The sequence below is a fragment of the Pseudophryne corroboree genome, chromosome 5 (assembly GCF_028390025.1).
Source record: "Pseudophryne corroboree isolate aPseCor3 chromosome 5, aPseCor3.hap2, whole genome shotgun sequence".
Taxonomy (NCBI): Eukaryota; Metazoa; Chordata; class Amphibia; order Anura; family Myobatrachidae; genus Pseudophryne; species Pseudophryne corroboree.
Window position 1 is genome coordinate 37,590,857 of NC_086448.1, and position 20,475 is coordinate 37,611,331.

The 20,475-nt window shown below is 45.6% G+C and overlaps 1 protein-coding gene and 1 long non-coding RNA gene across 3 annotated transcripts in view; both read left to right on the top strand.

The window, feature by feature from the left end:
• The window catches only part of KCNK9 (potassium two pore domain channel subfamily K member 9), a 182,048-nt gene that overhangs the window by 99,671 nt on the left and 61,902 nt on the right, over positions 1-20,475 (top strand). The gene's annotated exons all lie outside the window — the stretch shown is intronic.
• Positions 1,209-9,861, top strand: LOC134927154 (uncharacterized). 2 transcript variants are annotated; one of them, XR_010177566.1, is made up of 3 exons: positions 1,209-1,295; positions 6,390-6,555; positions 9,595-9,861. It is a non-coding gene; the product is annotated as an uncharacterized LOC134927154 (long non-coding RNA). The 2 variants fall into 2 exon arrangements; XR_010177567.1 differs by having other exon boundaries at positions 6,390-6,501.

Genomic DNA, 20,475 nt, shown 5'->3' on the forward strand with positions numbered 1-20,475 from the left:
GTCCTTTTACGTAATGCCCCCCTATAGTAGTAGCGTCCTTATACGTAATGCCCCCCCTATAGTAGTAGCGTCCTTATACGTAATGCCCCCCCTATAGTAGTAGCGTCCTTATACGTAATGCCCCCCCTATAGTAGTAGCGTCCTTATACGTAATGCCCCCCCATAGTAGTAGCGTCCTTATACGTAATGCCCCCCCATAGTAGTAGCGTCCTTATACGTAATGCCCCCCCTATAGTAGTAGCGTCCTTATACGTAATGCCCCCCTATAGTAGTAGCGTCCTTATACGTAATGCCCCTATAGTAGTAGCGTCCTTATACGTAATGCCCCCCCTATAGTAGTAGCGTCCTTATACGTAATGCCCCCCCTATAGTAGTAGCGTCCTTATACGTAATGCCCCCCTATAGTAGTAGCGTCCTTATACGTAATGCCCCCCTATAGTAGTAGCGTCCTTATACGTAATGCCCCCCCTATAGTAGTAGCGTCCTTATACGTAATGCCCCCCCTATAGTAGTAGCGTCCTTATACGTAATGCCCCCCCTATAGTAGTAGCGTCCTTATACGTAATGCCCCCCTATAGTAGTAGCGTCCTTATACGTAATGCCCCCCCTATAGTAGTAGCGTCCTTATACGTAATGCCCCCCCTATAGTAGTAGCGTCCTTATACGTAATGCCCCCCTATAGTAGTAGCGTCCTTATACGTAATGCCCCCCTATAGTAGTAGCGTCCTTATACGTAATGCCCCCCCTATAGTAGTAGCGTCCTTATACGTAATGCCCCCCCTATAGTAGTAGCGTCCTTATACGTAATGCCCCCCCTATAGTAGTAGCGTCCTTATACGTAATGCCCCCCCTATAGTAGTAGCGTCCTTATACGTAATGCCCCCCCTATAGTAGTAGCGTCCTTGCATGTAATGGCCCCCCCAGCAGTGGCGTCCATAAAGTGCGCACACACAGACATACCTCACACACACACAATTCACACATATATACAAACACACACACCCCACCATATATACACACACACACACACACACACATTTCTCTCTCACCCTCCACTTACCAAGTCTGGCTGGCCGTCACTGCAATGCTGATTCCACCACTGTTCAGCTGTCTGGTCCCGTGTAGCTCCGCCCCTCTATTCCGTGTAGCCCCGCCCCTCGTGACGCCGTAGCTCCGCCCCCTTTTCGAGACCCGCACTTCACAGCACACAGCCCGCTGTCACAGGTGATTGGGAGGGGGGAGGACAGGCACAGCAGCCGGCAGCTAGTGGCCATCCTCACCTCCTATACAGTAAGGTAGGGTCTTGCACGTGACTGCTGCTGGGTATGGGGTAGCTCCCTGCAGCAGATGCAGTTGACTCCGCCCAGCTCTGTGACTCCGCCCAGCGTTACGAGCACAGAGTCACAGATTAAGGCAAATATATAGGAGATACTTAAGTGCTATAAAAAAAAAAAAAACATTAAAATCCAGTATTTGCCCCTGCTGTAATTCCTATTCTATTATAGATTTTACATTAGCATCACCCCCTTTGAAGTCCTACACACGTCCATGAACACTGTATTGCCTTACAATAGCCCATTTAGGAAAATATAGTTATGCGCTAGTCAGAGAATAGATGCACTTTTTTATTTTATTTTTATTTTTACAAAGGAACAAAGAATTCTATGAAGTCACAGAGTATGGTACATTAATGCAGAAGTCGTTCTGTGCTAGTGTCACAGTGATGCATGTCTCTGCTACAGTACGTAATAATGCATGTTCAGCAATTCCCATGCAGTCTGCTAAACGGTTATTATACTAATGGACTGAAAATTCACACGTACACTACTTAAATCAATGCGTTCACAGACTCACATACATCTTATTATATGCCGAATACATATTTAGTGTGCTACAGTATGTCATTTTGTGTTTTTTTCTAGTTATTTGTATTTTATATTAAACACTGTTCTGTTTCCTGATATGACACACACACACACACACACACACACACACACACACACACACACACACACACACACACACACACACACACACACACACACACACACACACACACAATACAACACACAAACACAAATAGAACACATACAACACAACACACACACACACACACACACACACACACACACACACACACACTTCTGCAAAAATATTTAAAATTGCTATTTGCTCCATAGCTATAAAAACAAAATTAAAGGCAAACGAGAATTTGTCATCTCTGTTTATGTTTTAGTGTAGGATTATGCGCAGTCTTTGGTTTGTAAGAATAAATATAATTATTAGCGGTTATATTATCATCATCATCGTTACCCTTGCATTATTGATTATGGTACAAAAAAAAAGTGCGAGACAGGGTTTAAATATTTAATAGACTGTAGCCTAATGCATTAAGTACAGAGAACATTAAACTGAAATACGATGCTTCAAGGCACGCTATTTTAGGGAATTAGACTTTGTAGTTCTTAATAAAGTTCTTTTAGAGATGGACACAAATGCGCTTTTCTAACGGGTGCCAAGTTCATTGGTCTTTATGTAACTTGAATATTCATTTACCACCCATTAACATTTATTTATATAGTGCCAGCATGTTTCGTTTCACTTTGCATGTGCAGCCAGACAGGGAGGCAAAAGGGTCCTGCTCTCAAATTTACAATCTACAGCGAAATTGAAATTTCATACATGAGGGTTAGTGCTACATATATAAATTGTTTAGTGGGCTGTATGATCCAGTAATACAGCACTGTAGACAGCAACTTTGGCCAGGGGTCAAAGGGTTGTTTGAGTATGTTAGGAACACATATACATTTTGTTTGAACTGTGTGCAGAGGAGGTCATCGGGTAGAATAGCTTATGGAAATGATGTTGGGGGATTTTGATAAGCTGTCTGAAGAGGTGACTAGAAGAAAGTCTACTACCCACAGAATGGGTGCAGCCCAAGAGAAGTCCTGTAAAGAGAAATGGGAGGAGGTTATGCATATGGATGAGATACGCAGGTCCTGCATAGAGCCTGGTGACCAAGCTGGGAGATATTTTCATACAAGAGTAGAGATGTATGTTGGTGTAGTCTTGTTTATGACCTTGCGTGTTAGAAGAAACATTTTATATTGAATTTGGTAAAACACAAGACGCCAATATAGGGACAGACAGTGCAGAGCAGCAGAAGGTATCTCTGCCCCTACATGGAGTGCTGACCGCTGACATAAGACGGGCAGGAATGGACATCAAAGGGTTCATCATTGGTGGTCTCTGTTGGTGATGACATTTGTGCTTCACATCGATGGGATGAAGCCATCCATGGAAAACTATCTATAGTTTGAACCATTGATTGCCATCAATGGGATCTGGTGGGCATGGGCCCAATCAAGAACGGGGTCAGTGCTTAGTCGAGTAATGGGGGACAGGGCTAAGCCCTGAATGCTTGCACTGGAAAAAAAAATTATTGCCATGTCTCTGCCACCGATGGCAAAAACATCATCCATCGGTGGTTGGTTACCATCCTTATCAGGTGCTGTCTTCTTCTCCCCCATGTCAGTTATACACCACGAGTGTATGACGTCACAGCCAATCGCCACATTCCCAAATTGATGTACTGAAGGAGGATTGCAAAGCACAGGCTATGAGTGTGTGTTTGGGGGGGTCTTCTTACGTCATCCTGGGTACATTAGTGCTTCGAAATGATATTTATTTGACAATAATTCATATCTGCAAAAAATAAAGACCGTGTAGTGGGGTGAAAGAAGGATTTTGATGGTTATTCCTCTCTTTATCCTTTACATCCCCCAGTTAGAAATGACTTTCCACAAAACAGCCTGCCCTTGTATTCATTACCATCTGTGCCCAGCTGTGTCGGCGTTAAAAGCAGGTAATCCTAAAGGGTGTAAATGGATTGAAGTTAAAAGAGACAGTTCCTATGGGATTGCCGAGGGTCACGGGGACGCCATCGCATCACGCAATTCTCCAGCACACAGTATTCATCTTTCCCTCCTACAGACACAACTGTATAACGTCACTCTGTTAAAACCTTGTCAAAAAACACTTCCCCCATGGTGAAATCTTTAAACGTAGAGTAGAACTATTCCCAGCAGCACCACGGTAGGAGATGGCAGACGTCTCAAACTAATATTCCGTGATATAACCAAAATATCAAACCTTTTCAAACTTAAGGATGGTTTGCAATATCTACACCGAACGTTAACTAGAGATGTGCATTGGTTTTGGTTTTTAGTTCATCACCGTGTTTTGGTTTTGGCTTAGATTTGGTTTTTGGTTTGTTAATTAATAATACAAAATAAAATAAAATCGATAAAAAATGTATAAAATTGATAAAAATTGATAAAATTGTGTCATTTTTGCAATCCCACACCCAAAATTTGGATTTAAAATCCAAACTCCGAACCGCTGGAAAATCTGAACTGGGACTCGCTTCGAATCGGATCTTGAGTTTTGGTTCAAATTGGATCCACAAAATTCAGGTTGATTCGGAGTTCTGGAGAACCGAGCGCACATCTCTAACGTTAATGAGTAAATGCGAAGTCCATATGGATTACTGAACACAACTACTTACCATTTCCATTTGTTCCTGTATCACATTCTGTATCACATAATTTTGTTATTTATTTTAAACTACAACTCTTAACGATAGGTAAGATCCAATAACCTCTGTGACATTTGGGTGCGCAAGATAATAAATAAAGGTCGGAGTTTTGATTTGCCGCGCTCAAAGTCTTAGAAATATCCTTGAGAAGAAACTGAGACATAGATAGATGTGAGGAGAGGAAAGAGAGAAAGAGAGAAAGAGGAGAGATAGGACTTGCAACAGACATCTATTCATGAAGCAATGAAAAGAGTGGAGAAAAGGATCCACGGAGAAGTTGCCCATAGCAACCAATCAGCTTCGAAGGAAGCCTTTATCAAGTACACTCTATAAAATGTGAGGGAGATGATGATTGGTTGCCATGGGCAACTTCTCCACTGGTCTGTTTCTCCACTCTTTTCACTGCTTCATGAATAGACCCCAAGGAGAGGTATAGGGGTAAATGTATGAAGCAGTGAAAAGTATGGAGAAGTTAGCCAGTGGTTGCCTTGACAACCCACCAGCATTGAAGTAACATTTATAATTTGCATACTATATAAAATTTTACAGAGCAGCTGATTGGTTGCCATGGGCAACTTCTCCACTGGCTCACTTCTCCACTCTTATCACTGCTTCATACATTTACCAGATAGTGTGTGGGAAGGAGGGAGAGAGAAAGAGAGAGAGAATATTCGAGACAGAAAGAATAAGATATAGCGAGTGATAAAGGGGCTATGGGGGTAATTCCAAGTTGATCGCAGCAGGAAATTTTTTAGCAGTTGGGCAAAACCATGTGCACTGCTGGGGGGGCAGATATAACATGTGCAGAGAGAGTTAGATTTGGGTGGGTTATTTTGTTTCTGTGCAGGGTAAATACTGGCTGCTTTATTTTTACACTGCAATTTAGATTGCAGATTGAACTCACCCCACCCAAATCTTACTCTCTCTGCACATGTTACATCTGCACCCCTGCAGTGCACATGGTTTTGCCCAACTGCTAAAAAATTTCCTGCTACGATCAACTTGGAATTACCCCCTATATCCTCCTTTCAACTGTGTCCCTAAGGAGGCAGAGACAGAGAGAGAGATTGAAAGAAGGAGGGCAGGTAAGAGGAAGAAAAGAGAGATGGAAGAGAGAAAGAGAAGAGAGAGATGACAGAAAGATAGGTATAGTCTGAATGTGAAAGAAGACGAGAGAGAGAGAGAGAGAGAGAGAGAGAGAAGGGGGGTGGGTAAGAGAGAGAGAGAGAGAGATGACAGAGAGAAGAGAGAGATATGTGATATTCTCTTTTTATAAACTCCTTTTTAATTGTCTGGCTCCAGCACAGCTCAGATTATTGTGACCTTGGACTAATGGCTCATTATCTCCCCGAGGACCTCTACACCTGATGCTGTGCTGCCTTCCTTAGTTCCTTATGTTGGTAATACACTCCGTCTCTTGTGATGTTCCTGATTAACAGCTGATCAGGAGATAAACTGTGGTCTCCAGCATTAAACAAACCGCCACATACTTATTTCCCAGGAAAGCGTGGTTTGCTGTCATCCCTTCAGGTCAGATGACCGCAGTGAAATTAATGAAACGTCTAAAAACATTCAGAGAACATTGCTAACCGTAGCTCCGCTCTCTGTATATTTACACGCCGCCAAAAATTATTTGTAACCTATTCAGAGAGACTCAAGTGTTCTAGAACACAATACTGGTTGTCATCAATCTGGAATCATTAAAGGAGAAACCAGTGCCCCTTCTAGATCATATTACTGGCTGCTCTATGGATGTAAAGTGAATTAACCCTTTGAATTTCCCCTCTCTTAGATTGAATGTATTTTCTATATGGAGAATATCACTTACTGCAACCTCACAACACACAGTCCAGGACCCTATATGAGATACATATGAGGCCATCCCTGTGAAAGTGCAAAGACAGGTGAAAGGAAATGGGAAGATGTGAGATTATAATGAGACACTTATACTGTATTAGGTAACCAGATGCCTCCTTTATCCATCCAGCGCTATTTTATTTATAGACATGGGCCCTCATTCCGAGTTGCTCGCTCGCTAGCTGCTTTTAGCAGCATTGCACACGCTAAGCCGCCGCCTACAGGGAGTGAATCTTAGCTTAGCAAAATTGCGAACGAAAGATTCTCAAAATTGCGAATAGAAACTTCTTCTAAGCAGTTTCTGAGTAGCTCCAGACTTACTCTGCCACTGCAATCAGTTCAGTCAGTTTCGTTCCTGGTTTGACGTCACAAACACACCCAGCGTTCGCCCAGACACTCTCCCGTTTCTCCAGCCACTCCCGCGTTTTTCCCAGAAACGGCAGCATTTTTTCACACACACCCATAAAACGGCCAGTTTCCGCCCAGAAACACCCACTTCCTGTCAATCACACAACGATCACCAGAACAAAGAAAAAACCTCGTAATGCCGTGAGTAAAATACCAAACTTCTTAGCAAATTTACTTGGCGCAGCCGCAGTGCAAACATTGCGCATGTTCAGTTTGCGGAAAATCGCTGCGATGCGATGAAAAAGAACGAGCGAACAACTCGGAATGAGACCTGATCGCTAGCAGGTGATTTTTGCATTGCTGCGATCAGATAGTCGCCGTCTACAAGGGAGTGTATTTTAGCTGTGCAAGTGCGCAAACGCACGTGCAGCCGAGCGGTACAAACAGATTCTGTGCAGTCTCTGCGCAGCCCAAGACTTACTCAGCTGCTGCGATCACATCAGCCTGTCCGGGATTGGAATTGACGTCAGACACCCTCCCTGCAAACGCTTGGGACACGCCTGAGTTTTTCAAAACACTCCCAGAAAACGGTCAGTTGTCACCCACAAACGCCCTCTTACTGTCAATCTTCTTGCGATCGCCAGTGCGAACGGATCCATCGCACAAACCCATCGCTGACCGGCGATCCATTTTGTACCCGTGCAATGCGCCTGCGGTGCATACGCATGCGCAGTTTAGACTTGATCACTCGCTGTACGAAAACGCAGCCTAGCGATCAGGTCTGAATTACCCCCATTATGAGGATAAAATTTAAATAATGGCTATACCTAATGATAATTATTACTACCTTGGCGCTAAATAAAAATAAAAATATGATGGTAATACATGATGATAATAAATACAATAGTGTAACTAATAAAATAGAGATTGTTCCCGTTCCAGAATGGCAGCGCCAGTCCGTATGACCCACACCAAATCCATGATCTAAAATAATAATAAACACTAGTGCAATAACGTTTGGAAATCACCAAAGTGCAAGAACTTCAAATAAAGAGGCCCTGTACCGATATACAAGAATAATAACGCTTGTCTGAATCTCAGAATGACTGGGACATCCTGGCGCAATCAGTGGCGGCAGTCAGACTTCCTTACAGTGGACTGTCGCCACTGGTTTTGCGCCATGGCGCAACAAGTTAATTGTACGGTGTCCTTACATGCGGCCCTATGTCTGTTTTTATGTTTTGTATCCCAATGAGCCTTATTAAAGAATTGTTTTGTGAAGGATTGTCTATGGAGGCATTCTGAGATTTCAGATAAGCTTTATCATCCTTTTATATTGGTTTGGGGCCACTGCATTTGAAGGGGTTGGTAAGTATACTAACACTTACCCACTACCCACCTAACCCTTTCTCTCCCCCCTCCCCCGGCAGCCTGACCCCAACATTCCCCGCTCCCACAACCTAATCCTAACCTTCCCCAGTGTTCCCTAACCCTCCCTCCCCGCAGCCTAAACCTAACCCACCCCGGTGGTGTCTACCCCCCCCCCCTCCCCCTTCCATCAGGCAAAACCTAACCCCCCTTCCCTGCAGCCTGACCTTAACCTGGCCCGGCATACACACCATTGGCAGCAGTTGGGATTCCAGTGTCGGCATCTTTATCCATGTCTGAGTTCTGCTGCTGCCAGTGTTCTATCCATTGGCAGGATTCTGGCGCCGGCATTTCGACTACCGCTATCCCGATCGCCAGTAGGCTGACTGAATCCATTTGAAGTTCTTGCATTTTGATGATTCTAAAACACATGTTGCACATACAGTACAGTACGTGGATGAATACAATGATACATAAAATAACTTGATTGTAATGAAAAGTGGAAATTGATGGAAAGGAATAAAACACAAGGTTTGGAGTCTTTGGGGGGAATTCAAGTATTTGAAAAGTCGGTTGGGTGTCTGTGTTTTCCTGTCTATTAGACATACTTACCGACAATCTGGCTGCTCCCTCCGGGAGGAGGCAGCCAGGTCGGAGCAGCGGGGGTGTGGAGATGCGTCTTGATGACGCTTAGGGGCGGGGTTGGGGGTGTGGCTGCACGATCACGTCATCGTGGCCCCACCCCCTATCTAGCAATGCCGTTAATATTGACATTGCAAGGCAGTGGGCGGGGCCATGATGACGCAAATCGCGTCATCTGACTCCCGGACCGCGCACTTTGAGCTGCGCCGCCGGGGGTTATGTAGGTGATGCGGGTGGATTGCGGGTGGTGGGCACTTGTCCGGGAGACTTGCCTTTTCTTCCAGGGGGCCGGGAGCGCCACCCGATTTTCGGGAGCCTCGCGGCCATTCCGGGAGAGTAGGCAAGTATGCTATTAGATAGGAAAAAACAGACACCTAACTGACTTTTCAAACAATTGAATCCCCCCCTTTGTGTCACCGTGACAAATTTCACATAATAATTCAGCACTATTGAGGAATCAGTAAACACTCAGAGGAGCCTTCTGCAAATGATTCTGAAAAACAACAGAGGAGTAAATGAATGAAACATCTAATTGCCATAGTGGGACGGAATAAAAAGGCTTTACATGTTGTAATTTTTTTTAACAGATAGTGTTGGAGGGCTGCATATATATATATATATATATATATAAGTATTGCACACAAAACAGTTGTTGGCTTTAAAACATACATCAGCAGCTTCGTCTTAAGACAAACAAACACTTTAGGCAAGAGAAAGGTCCAGTGATTAATTATTAAAATGCAATATACAAATGTTGACTTGATATTCCCTGGGGCCTGCAGAGCGGCATGCAGAGCGCGGAGTAACTCAAGGCGGGAGAAGCGCCCGTGCTTCATGGCAGTAAAATGGAAAGGAAGAGAAGAGCGTATTCAGGCCGCGTGAGGGATCAAGTTTGGGTCTCAGATCTCCGTATTCTATGACTTGTCAAGGTCTAAGTGATCAGGATGCGACCCAGCGTTCGTCTGGGAATACGCAATCACAGCAACAAGAGACGACGGAGGAAGCAGCTTCCTAGTGTTCTTATTTACTGAGATAAATCATTTCATGAACATGGGCTGCGGACTAATTGCAGCTGTTAATATTTGGCTGAAATAGAGGACATTACACATGTACAAATAGTGATGGTAGGTCCCCTTTCATATGCTACCATATAAACTAAATGATGGGTCATTAGGAACTTATCTTCATAAGTTTCCTTTGATACTTTTAAAAACAGAAATACACAGGAGAGATGGTTTATTACAACATTACAAGATGCAACACGGATGGTGTAATGGTTAGCATTGCTGCCTCACAGCACTGAGGTCATGGGTTCGATTCCCACCATGGCTCTAACTGTGTGGAGTTTGTATTTTCTCCCCGTACTTGCGAGAGTTTCCTCCAGGTACTCCGGTTTCCACCCACAATCCAAATATATACTGGTAGGTTAATTGGCTCCCAATAAAAAGTAACCCTAGTGTATATGTGTTTAGGGCAGACTGGATGCGTTGGGTACGCGTTACCGCCGGTAGGGATCCTGGCGGTCAGCATTCTGACCTCGAGATCGCGGTGGCGGAATGCTGTGAGCTAGTTGCGCTCGCCACAGGTTCTATTTCCACTCTATAGGTGTCGTGGACACCCACAAGTGGGAATGGTCCCTGCTAGCTGGCATTTACAGGGGATGTAGCCCCTGTAATCTCCTGGCAGCCAGTCACATAACCACATCCCAGACTGGATGGGCCAAGTGGTTCTTATCTGCCGTCAAATTCTATGTTTCTATGTAAGATTTCAAAAACAAACCTCGATTTTTGCTAAATACAGTATTTCACAAACTACGTTTTCATTGTAGAAGTTATTTTGTGGTCCTGGATTTATGGCTACATATACTTTTCTTGCAGTATTCCAAGAGCGCAATTTCAGTCCTTGCATTGAGAATGTAGCCTCTCGATATTTATGTGTAATTTAAGCAGCTTCAGAGGCTCACTAAACAAGAGGGAAGTCGGCTGCGTTACAGAACGTCGGCTATATAGACACCACTAGACATTAAATCAGGAACTGTTTACTCCAGAAACACAGCTAATAGGGATCACCGCTCACACTGGGCATTGCTTCATGTGCTCCAAACTGAAATAATATCAACTGCAAATCATTATTATTATGCTGCGCTGCCTTATGGTGGAATTATTGCATTTTAACTTAACGGCTTCTGCCAAGATCTTATGTGGTGAAAATGCAACGTAGCCTGATGTGAAATCCCAGCCTAGCTTGTTTCCAGACCCACTACTTAGTGATAAGATGTATTTTTTAGGAAACATGAATATAAAATAGCCTTCAGAGCTGATTTATTTTCAGCAGAAGGCATCATATGAAAATATTGCAAACTCAGACATCTTCTCCCATATATCTGGTGAGGAAGTCATGGCCCTCATTCGTTCCTCACCCCCCTCCACCTCACCTCTTGACCCTATCCCCTCCCGCCTCCTCCGCTACCTCTCTCTTTCTGCCTGCTCCCATCTTGCCCACCTCCTCAATCTCTCCCTCTCATCAGGCACTGTCCCCTCTTCCTTCAAGCATGCACTCGTCTCCCCTATTCTTCAAAAACCTACCCTTGATCCACACACTCTCTCCAACTATAGACCCATGTCTCTCCTTCCTTTTGCCCCAAACTCCTTGAGTGCATTGTCTATAACCACCTTATTGCCTTTCTTTCCTCTCACTCACTGCTTGACTCATTCCAGTCTGGCTTTCGTCCTCCCCACTCCACTGAAACTGCCCTCACAAAAGTCTGCAATGACCTCCTATCTACTAAATCTAAGGGTCACTACTCTTTGCTTATTCTTCTTGACATCTCTGCTGCTTTTGACACTGTGGACCATCCTCTCCTTCTGCGTATCCTTCACTCCCTTGGTCTGCATGATACTGCCCTCTTCTGGCTGTCCTCCTACCTCTCTGACCATTCCTACTCTGTCTTCTCTCATGGCTCCACCTCCCCCCCCCACACTTCCACTAACTGTAGGTGTACCCCAAGGCTCAGTTCTTGGTCCTCTCCTTTTTTCTCTCTATACATCCTCCTTAGGAGATCTCATTAGCTCTTTTGTCTTACAATATCATCTCTATGCTGATAATACTCAAATCTACTTTTCCTCCCCTGACCTCTCTCCTGCTCTCCTCACTCGTGTATCCACCTGTCTCTCTGCTATCTCTTCCTGGATGTCCCAGCGCTTTCTTAAACTTAACATGTCTAAGACTGAGCTGATCATCTTCCCACCCTCCCGCATAACCTCACCTCCTACAATCTCACTATCTATAGACGGCACTACTATCTCCTCTAGCCCCCCCAAGTGCGCTGTCTTGGGGTAATCCTTGACTCCTCTCTCTCCTTCAAACCACACATTTAGCACCTATCACAGACCTGTAATTTTCATCTCAAAAATATTTCCAGGATCAGACTCTTTCTCACCCAGGATGCCACTAAGACTCTCATCCACTCACTGGTCATCTCCAGACTGGACTACTGTAATCTCCTCCTGACTGGCCTCCCTGACACATACCTCTCTCCACTCCAATCTATCCTCAATGCTGCTCCCCGGATCATCTTCCTCACCAAACATCCACCTCTCCTTTCTTTCTAGCCCTTCACTGGCTTCGCTTCCCCTTCAAAATCCATTTCAAGCTTCTCACACTCACTTACAAAGTCCTCACTCACTCCTCTCCCATCTACATCTCTGACCTTATCTCCCTTTACTCTCCCACCTGTCCTCTTCGCTCTGCTAATGCACGCCGCCTCTCCTGTCTTCTGATTACTTCCTCCCACTCCTACCTGCAAGATTTTGCACGTGCTGCTCCCTTTTATTCTCAAAACGCACTTCTTCACTAAACCCAGCCGTCTCTCATCCTAAGCCTTCTGTGGCCCAAGCTCACTTTCTACCCCATCTGTGTCACCCCTGTTTGTGTGCCCCTCCCCTTTAGAATGTAAGCTCTCACGAGCAGGGTCCTCTTCCCTCATGTGCTTTTACGTATCTTACTTAACTTATCGGGCGGGATGTACTAATGTACATCGCCGCCCATCGCCGCCCTGCGCCACGATGCTGATCGCATATGTACTAACATATGCGATCAGCATTGCGGAGGACAGCTCTTCCGATAAGAGCTGTCCTCCGCGATGCGCAGCGGCAGCCTGACTTCTGGGATTCGGCCCCAGGAGTCAGTCTGCGCATGCGCGGGGTGACGGGGGCGGCCGCAGGGCATGCTGGGAGGGATCCCTCACACAGCGCCGCAGAGAGAAGCCCATAGGCTTCTATGGACGTACGCCAGCTTGGCGCTGTCCTGCCGGCCGGAGCTTAGTACATCAGGAAAATGCGGTAAACAGGGAGTTTACCGCATTTTCCGCTTAGTACATCCCGCCCATAATCTTTTCAATACTCACTTTGATGACACCAAATCCTTCAGTTTTCTGCCACCCTGATACTTATGTCAGCTCTGTTTACTGACGCAGCTATGTTTATATACCCTGTACTTGTACTATATTGTATTGAACTCTAAGTCACTGTCTTCATGTTTTGCTTATTTGTTTACTCTGTAATTGGGCGCTGCGGATCCCATGTGGCGCCATATAAAAAAAGGATAATAATAATAATAATTGCAATATAATTAATAAAAACTGGGAGATAATTAGATCTTTGTAATTAGATCACATCTGCACCCAAATGTTTATTGAGAGGCACCTTTCTCCTTATCGGCAGTTAAGTTTATGCCACGTAGTATTGCCCCAGTTCACATTATGCCACACAGTGCAATCTAGTGTGTAGTATACGCTGTATTGAGGGCCTTATTTAGGTTTATTAGCAAACCAAAAAAAGCACACTAATGGGCAAAACCATGTGCAGTGCAGGTGAGGCAGATGTAACATGTGCAGAGAGAGTTAGATTTGGGTGGGGTGTTTTCAAACTGAAATCTAAAATGCAGTGTAAAATGAAGCAGCCAGTATTTACCCTGCACAGAAACAAAATAACCCACCCAAATCTAACTCTCTCTGCACATGTTACATCTGCCCCACCTGTAGTGCAGCATGGTTCTGCCCATTAGTGTGCTTTTTTGCTTTGCAAACAAACCTGAATAACCCGCTAATGGGGGTCATTCCGAGTTGTTCGCTCATTATATTTTTCTCGCAATGGAGCGATTAGTCGCTAATGCGCATGCGCAATGTCCGCAGTGCGACTGCGCCAAGTAAATTTGCTATGCAGTTAGGTATTTTACTCACGGCATTACGAGGTTTTTTCTTCGTTCTGGTGATCGTAGTGTGATTGACAGGAAGTGGGTGTTTCTGGGCGGAAACTGGCCGTTTTATGGGTGTGTGCGAAAAAACGCTGCCGTTTCTGGGAAAAACGCGGGAGTGGCTGGAGAAACGGGGGAGTGTCTGGGCGAACGCTGGGTGTGTTTGTGACGTCAAACCAGGAACGAAACTGACTGAACTGATCGCACTGGCAGAGTAAGTGTGGAGCTACTCAGAAACGAATGGGGGTCATTCCGAGTTGTTCGCTCGTTATATGTCTATTCGCAATTTTATGTGTCTATTCGCAATTTTGCTAATCTTTCGTTCGCAATTTTGATAAGCTAAGATTCACTCCCAGTAGGCGGCGGCTTAGCGTGTGCAAAGCTGCTAAAAGCAGCTTGCGAGCGAACAACTCGGAATGAGGGCTGATATCCCTTCCTGCATTCAGTACTTCATCATCTATTCCAGCCACGCTCTCTGGCACTAATGTCAGTGTGAGCTGGGCTCAGGGGAGGAGTGCTCTCCAACTTAGGGGCCTATTTATCACCATCCGCATCCTTGGACGTGGATGACAGGTGATAAAATCGGCCAAACTCGCACTGCGATAATTGATTACATCGCAGGGATGTATCAATTATCGCATTCAGGAACAGAGCTTGCGGTCAAGCTCTGTCCCTGCGATGACACTCCGCAGCGTCATCTGGGTATTTTTCATAAAACAAAAATACCCCGATGTCCTGTTGCACATGTGCCGCCCCCGCCGACATCCCCGCTACTGCTGCCGCCCGGTCGACCCCCCCGTCGCGACCACCCCCCTCCCCCCCCCACTGCAGACCCCCACTGCATGACAATATAGTTGCCAGTCCAGGGAGGCGGTCCACGCTGCTCCTGCTGGGCTGCCGGGCGCCGGATCCTGTGTGCTGCGGTGATCCTTGGTGATGTAAAGTGCGCTGTTGCTTTGCAGCTTCACCTCACTGCACCGAGGTCACAGCGCACTAGCGCAGCATATGTGGGACCCGGCTCCCGACAGCGCTCAGCGGAGCAGCGGACACCGGCTCTCTGGACAGGTGAGTATGGCTTTTTTTTTTTCTTTTTTTTTCTTTTTACACTCCGATCAGCTCGTGTGTCCATCGGACCTGATCGCTAGGCTGCTAATTTTGCTATCCTGTGATCAGATAGTCGCCGCTCAAGGGGTGTGTAAATTCGCCCATGCAAGTATGCGATCCCATGTGTACGCCGTGCGAAAATGTCCCTCAGTCAGCGGACAGCTGCAAATCCGTTCCCACCTCACTCACCAGTGAATGGTTTTTCCAGTCTGTGCGCAGCCCAGGGCTTACTCCTACAGTGTGATGAGAACGGGCTGATCGGGGCCGGAGCTGACGTCACACACCCTCCCTGGAAACACTTCAAAACGCCTGCGTTTTCCCTGACACTCCCAGTAAACGGTCAGTTACCACCCACAAACGCCCTCTTCCTGTCACTCAGCCAGCGAATGGCTGTGCGATTCAAATTTTCGCACCTGCTTGCTTCTGTTTGCCGGTGCCTGTTGTTGTTTGGCGACGGACGTGCACAATGCAGTGAATACGCATGCGCAGTCTATCAATAATCGTCTGCTGTGTGAAAAAACGCAGCAACAATGAGGTCTGAATCAGGCCCGTGGTCAGCAGCGTGTCATCCGCAAACAGGGATGTCTGATACCGTGCGCCGTTTACCGTATTACAGCGAACGCTAGCGGCCTGTGCTTTACTATGCACCTACCCCATTGTATAATATGTGCCCTGCACCCTTTCTAACATTTCCCCGAGCAACCGTTTCCCTACACCGTCATAACAGAGGCTCCTGAAGTGTACGGACATTGTTTAAATATTTCAGATAGTTCACGGATTAAAGGCATTGTGTTGTTTTCACGCAGTTCCCTTTGAGAACGCATTGTGCCCAGGCTTTTACAGTGATAAAGGAAAGCTTCCTCCGGTGAATTTGTTAAAAGCGGTAAACAGTGAATGAACCAACATGAGAGCTCTTATTAAGCCGCCGTTTTGTGGTAGTATAAAGCCGTCCTTTCCACATCGCATCGGAGAGGCACTTTCCAAATCTTGTACGTACAGACCATTGTAAGCTGCGGGCTTTTCCGCTGACTGTATCGGCCTCTAGGAATTTACCAGTATTGATTCATTTTATTCCTAGTGTAAGAGGCAGTAAGAGTTTCCCATTGAAGTATCGAAAGGAAAACAAAGGGCTTTATTCTTTCCCCGCTCACAATAGCCAGTTACGTAACTCCCAGCGGCTCTGGAATGTGATTGCTGTTCTGTATACGCCTATGGCACAATTCTACGTGACCCACTCAGCTGAGAGTGCCTACTATATGCCCATTATTCTCTGCTATACCCTCAGCACCAGGCTGCAATGTACAGTATGGGGAGAGTAACAGTTTTGGAATAGAGCAGACAGAGGGGCCGATGTATCACAATGGAGAGAGATAAAGTATCAACCAACCAGCTCCTGTCATTTTTCAAACACAGCCTGTAACATGGCAGATGCTTTATCTCTCTCCACTTTATCACTGTCCGAAGCTTAGTACATCTAGGGGCAGTACGGACAGTGTAATGGTTAGCATTACTGCCTCACAGCACTGAGGTCATGGGTTAAATTCCCACCATGGCTCTAACTGTGTGTGGTAGGGAATATAGATATAGCTCCACTGGGGCAGAGACTGCTGTGAATGGCCAAATATTCTCTGGGAAGCGCTGCGGAATATGTGTGCGCTATATAAATAACTGGTAATAAATAAATAATCTTCCCCACAGCCTGTAACATGGCAGTTAGAATGCCTGGTACTTTGGGGGTCATTCCGAGTTGATCGCTAGTGGCGGTTGTTCGCAGCGCAGCGATCAGGCTAAAAATCGGCATTTCTGTGCATGTGTATGCACCGCAATGCGCAGGCGCGTCGTACGGGTACAATGAGCATCGTGGGTTTGCACAGAGTGTAACGAACATTCCAGTCGCACGACCGAACGCAGGAAGATTGACATGAAGTGGGCGTTTCTGGGTGTCAACTGACCGTTTTCAGGGAGTGCTGTGAAAAACGCAGGCGTGGCAGAAAAAATGCAGGCGTGGCTGGGCGTTCGCTGGGCGGGTGTGTGACGTCGAAAGCCGTCCCTCCGTCGTTAGAATCAACGCACATGAAGAGTAACTACAGGGCTGGTCTTGTTTTGCACAAAAAGATTTTGCAGGCGCTCTGCTGCACAAGTGTTCGCACTTCTGCAAAGCAAAAATACACTCCCGGTGGGCGGCGACAATGCGTTTGCACGGCTGCTAAAAACTGCTAGCGAGCTATCAACTTGGAATGACCCTCATTATCTCTCTCTTCACTTCACCACTGTCCAAGGCTTAGTACAATCCCCCCACCGCCTGTAACATGGCAGTTAGATGCTGATTGGCTGGTACTTTATCTCTCCCCACTTTACTACTGTCTAGTACACCCCCCCCCCCCCACACACACACACAGCCTGTAACTTGGCAGTTAGATGCTGATTGGCTGGTACTTTATCTCTCTCCACTTTATCACAATTCAGGGCTCAGTACATCTTCCCCAGATAGTGTGAATGACAGGCTTGTTGGCTTGCCTTGTAGAAATTGGTGGCTGAGTCGCATTCAGATGTGGCTGCGTCTGCGCCTTATTCCAATGCTGTGGCCGATTTCATTAATACCGAGACGCTCACCTGCAGCATTTTGCAGCGGTGCAATTCTGTCTTGGTGCATTAGACTCACTATCCTCGCACTATCGACGCTTGCACCAGCTCTTTGGCAGATTCAGTTGCTCCGTCTGACCATGGTCTGCTGTGTGAGCGGTTGGTCTTTGGACGCAGTCGCTTACAGTGACACGCCCACATTTGCTTAGCCACTCCCCTTTCCTTCCAAGATCACCCACTGAATTCCACAGACCGTGCGTCCTATTCTGTACCTGCATCTCGGAACGCATGCTCTGTACGCTTCAGAATCAGGCCATACATCACTGTCTCGCAGATGTTACTGAAGCTGTCTGGAGTGATGCGGGGAGATTATAATCTGTTAAATATGATTTTTTTCTTCTTTTTGTAGAAACACTGTATTATAGCCACATGTTTCCTTTGTGTTATGTAAATATGAGTTTTGTGATGGAAAAGACAGAAAATAGGAAAAAACGGATTATACCAGGGACTGGCTGTATAGCTCGCAATAGATTCATGCTTCCTCTTGGGATCCATGCCCACCGTATTGGTGAGATCAGTGTGATTCCCACTAGGAGGGAGGGGCTTTGGGGCAAATGTATTACTTATTCAGGTTTTAGATAATCCGCTGTCCGCTGCAATAAGTAATTCAGCTTCGCCAGGATTTTTTAATATACACACTACACTCCTTTTTTGGAACTCCTGTCCACGGGTGTATCTACCTATTGGCAAGGATGGCACTCGCCAGGGGTACTGGGCAAGGAGGGGGCGCTGCCCCGGTGGTGCCATCCGCAACCAGGGGATAGAATCAAATAGTAGTGGCAGCACTGTACGTGGTGAGTAACTGTTACTGCCAGCGCCGGTGTCTGGCGGCATTACATCACACTAGTGATCAGACTCAAAATGAACTACAGCTCCCAGCAGTCCTACTGGTCTGATACTACTATATTTCTAAATAATGGCGTGCTCTGGGATACTTGTATAAATTGTAAACTTGATATCCAAGGTGAAAATCTATAGAAATTGTAGTCCTGATTAAGGTCCACACTGACATACTGTTACTGTATCTTTATATAGACACGTGGATGCTATTCAAGAGGGTCTTTCGTGTATATATGTACAGTCTATCATGGTGGGTCCCAAACTGTGTGCCGTGGCACCCTGGGGTGCCTCAGAACACTTGTAGGGGTGCCTGGGTTGGTGGTCAGGGACCAATTACAATTATTTATGGTCAATATAATGGGAAGAACCAGTGCTGGTGGCTGCTAATCATTAAAAATGTGGACAAACAGAAGCAAATCTTGTCCCTCACCACATAACTGACCCTGAGGATGACATTTGGACACAATTTACTTAATTTAATATTTCGTTCTAAATTTCTCAATGAGAAACTTTTGACCTAGGAGCACCATGAATAAAATGTAAGATACTCTAGGGTACCGTGATCCAAAAAAAGTTTGAGAAACACTGGTCTCTCAGTATCCCAAAATCTCTGCTCATAGGCAAAAACTTTAGGCAGGGACTTCGTGTGTAATAAGTCATTGCCCCAATAGATATAAGTCTTGCATACTGTAGCATCCATGTGTCCATATAAACATAAGCTAATGTCAATGTAGACCTTAATCAGCACTACACTTTAATGCAAGTTAGATATTTTTGGATATCATGTTTGCTATACATACAAGTATCCCAGAGTGCTCCATTAATGCTCCATTATTTAGGGATATAGGCATAAGTAAACTTGAGTGTGATAAGGATTACTGTATGGGCATAATGTGTAAAGGGCACTACTACTGTGGGCATAATGTCTAAGGGGCACTACTACTGTGTGAGCATAATGTGTAAGGGGCACTACTACTGTGTGGGCATAATGTGTAAGGGGCACTACTAGTGTGTGGGCATAATGTGTAAGGGGCACTACTACTGTGGGCATAATGTGTAAGGGGCACTACTACTGTGTGGGCATAATGTGTAAGGGGCACTACTAGTGTGTGGGCATAATGTGTAAGGGGCACTACTACTGTGGACATAATGTGTAAGGGGCACTACTACTGTGGGCATAATGTGTAAGGGGCACTACTACTGTGTGGGCATAATGTGTAAGGGGCACTACTAGTGTGTGAGCATAATGTGTAAGGGGCACTACTAGTGTGTGAGCATAATGTGTAAGGGGCACTACTAGTGTGTGAGTATAATGTGTAAGGGGCACTACTAGTGTGTGAGTATAATGTGTAAGGGGCACTACTACTGTGTGAGTATAATGTGTAAGGGGCACTACTAGTGTGTGAGTATAATGTGTAAGGGGCACTACTACTGTGTGAGTATAATGTGTAAGAGCCACTACTACTGTGTGAGTATAATGTGTAAGGGGCACTACTAGTGTGTGAGTATAATGTGTAAGGGGCACTACTACTGTGTGAGTATAATGTGTAAGGGGCACTACTACTGTGTGAGTATAATGTGTAAGGGGCACTACTACTGTGTGAGTATAATGTGTAAGGGGCACTACTACTGTGTGAGTATAATGTGTAAGGGGCACTACTACTGTGTGAGTATAATGTGTAAGGGGCACTACTACTGTGTGAGTATAATGTGTAAGGGGCACTACTACTGTGTGGGCATAATGTGTAAGGGGCACTACTACTGTGTGAGTATAATGTGTAAGGGGCACTACTACTGTGTGAGTATAATGTGTAAGGGGCACT